Source organism: Arachis ipaensis, chromosome B04 (genome assembly GCF_000816755.2).
Source record: "Arachis ipaensis cultivar K30076 chromosome B04, Araip1.1, whole genome shotgun sequence".
In the NCBI taxonomy this organism is placed as follows: Eukaryota; Viridiplantae; Streptophyta; class Magnoliopsida; order Fabales; family Fabaceae; genus Arachis; species Arachis ipaensis.
Genome location: NC_029788.2, coordinates 133,124,075 through 133,127,125, shown reverse-complemented (window position 1 = coordinate 133,127,125; position 3,051 = coordinate 133,124,075). Strand labels below are relative to the sequence as shown.

Genomic DNA, 3,051 nt, shown 5'->3' with positions numbered 1-3,051 from the left:
ACAGAAATAATTAATTTTTATACTTGTTATTTAAAAATAATATTTTTTCTCCCTATGTATATAAAAATGTAATTAGATATTAGTATAAAAAATTATACTGATAGTTATAAAATTAACTCAAAATTAATTTTTTTTAAACAATTGAATCTTGATTCTAACTTTTAATTATAACATTAGTATTCTCTCCAAATTATATGTAATAAATATTTGAAAGAAGAGAAATAAAAATATAGATTAGAAAGATAAGCGGTAAAAATTTAAAATTAAATAAAAAACTAAAAAACTATGTATATAATAACAATAATAATATTATTTTTTATTTAAATTATATTATTTTGTTAATTTTGTTTTTTGTAGAAGGGAACAATAGAAAAAATAGAGAATGAGAGAAAAGAAAGAGAAAGATAAAGATGAAAAATGAGAGTGAGAGTGAGAGTTTGTTAATTTTAGAAGAAAAAAATTATTTTAATTGTAAAAAATATCGGATGACAAAATTAGTAGAGAGAAATAGAAAAATTATGAGAGGTAGATGAGAGAATTTAGGAAGGGAGTTTATTAATTTTGAAAAAAAAATATTTTCTTTCAATTTGAATAAGAGAGTGTCATGTGACACATTTGATTATTAAATTAGATAGTAATATATGATACATAATATAAGTATATTTCAATTTCAATTTTAATATTTTAATTTTAATTTTAATACAATTAAAAATGTCATGTTGCACATTTTAATTGTCAAATTAGTAATTAGTCATTGATATTGATAATGATATATAAAATAGATAGAGTGGTTAAAGGAATGAGAGAAATAGATAAAGGAAGAGGGAGGAGGAGAGAACTCTTTAATTTTGGAGGGAAAGATTTAATTTCAATTGCAATGAGAGAGTGACACGTGACACATTTTGGTTGTAAAATTAGTAAGGAAGAGGAAAAAATTCTTTAATTTTGGAGGAAAAATTTAATTTTGATTACAATGAGAGAGTAATATGTGTCACATTTTGGTTGTAAAATTAGTAAAAAGGAGAGGAGAATTTCTTAATTTTAGAGGGATTTAATTCCAATTATAATAAAAAATGGTATGTGATACATTTTAATTATAAAATTAGAGATGTAATATATGATAGATAAATGATAGATGATAGATGATAGATTTGTAATTAAAGATTTGCAATTAGAATAAAAAAACGAAAAAAAGTAAAAAGACGAAAAACATTTTTAATTTAGATACACTAAAAAAATGTTATGTGACAATTTTTTACTACAAAATAAAATATATATCATGAATTTTGGTATACAAATAGCATTTCTAATATATTAAACTTGTTGCTTATGAGAAACTAAACTATGAACTCACCAGTTGTTATGTTATGAGCTTCAAGAAACTGAGCACTGAATCAGTGAATTGAACTTCTTATGAGTATGCTTGTAGTGTGGTTTACTATTCATTCACCAGAGAAACTTGAAACCCTTATTTATAGTAACAGCACTTTGTACATGCACCAATTATTTGCAATATTTTATTTCCTTCTGTTTTCTTTTTAATTTATTTTAGTCTTTTTTATTTATTATTCAAGATTTTGCAAAAGATATATTTCCTTTTTGTGTGATTAAAATTTATGCTGCATTTTCTATTTTCTTAAAATTTAATGCATCCTTTTTTTGGTTAAATATATAAGTAAATTGAATAATCCTGATGATATATTCTTTTAAGTTTTAGGTCATTTGGACATACACTGCACATTTATTTCCGTATTATTAGCTTCAGGTTCATGAATAGTGTACACAATATAGGGTTTATATTCATCATGAATTAATGGTCCGTTTGACGCATTTGATAGGCTTGATAAAATGCAATTGTACTGTATAAAACCTGTTCAAAATATTATAAAAATTAATATATATATATTTAATAGGAATATTTTTTTTATCTTTTATAATAAGAATTTTGTAGTCATTTTTATAAAAAAATATATTAATTTAAATCAGTTCAAAATTTAATTTATTGATTTTTTGGATAAACTGATTTGTCCGGTCTAATTTTAATGAAAATAACATAATTTAATCGGTTATATCTGTTAAATTTTAGTTATTAATCTTTTTTTAAAAAAAAATATGTTCTTGATATCTTTATTTGAGTGACTCCCATAAATAATACGAAGCAAAAGTAATAAAATGATATTAATGATTTATTTTATACTTAATTATTATTCGAATAATGTAAATTAAATATAAATATCTGAGTATGCTAGTAAAAGTAATTTTTAATTTTTTATGCTAGTATGATATTAATTTTTGCTGTCAACTCCTTGATCATTAAACTTTTGAACTAAATTAAATTTTTTTTTGTAATTTTTTGCACACTAAACAATTCTTCTATAAAAATTTAATCACATATATTTATGTGTATAAAAGTAAAAGAATAAAACTTATGTATGTCTTTTTACTTTGATATATATATATATATATATGGTGAATTCTACCATACCCTCTATAAAATAAAGGGTAAATTATCCATTGTGACATATACAGTGATAAATTATCTTTTTATCAGAACTCCAAAATTCATGTTATCTTCTCTTTTCTTTATATTTCTCTTGAAATTTAATAACAGTGTCATTTTCATTATCTCCACCAAATACACTTCTTCCCTAATTTAAAAAACAAAACTAATGCATTGGTGGGAGCATATTAAACTATTATATTGTCACAAAAAAATATTAAATTATTATTCAGATAACAATAAGATAAAATGGAATAAGTATTTTAATATTCACATTCGCCTCAAATATTAATTAATTATTTTATTATTCGTGCCATTAATTACCTACAAGAATTTTATTTATGGTGCAAATTCATATCTGTCATACAAACTCATATCCTCTTGCTTCTCTCCGAACGTAATATATGCTAATACGAAAAAAGATCTTAAAAAAAAAGAGTTAAAAATATATGAGATTTGTTCTTTATTTTAAAATTGAATCTCATTAGAGATTTAAATTATATATTGTTATTTTATTCTTGAATCTTTCAAATTTTATAAATCATATTACA

At 21.6% G+C, this 3,051-nt stretch overlaps 1 protein-coding gene across 1 annotated transcript in view; it reads right to left on the bottom strand.

Moving 5' to 3' along the window:
* Nucleotides 1-1,481, bottom strand: part of LOC107638207 (adenylate isopentenyltransferase 5, chloroplastic-like) — a 5,242-nt gene extending 3,761 nt beyond the window's left edge. The window contains exon 1 of the mRNA XM_016341376.2: nucleotides 1,355-1,481. The gene's annotated coding sequence lies outside the window, so the exon portion shown is untranslated. The remainder of the gene's footprint in view (nucleotides 1-1,354) is intronic.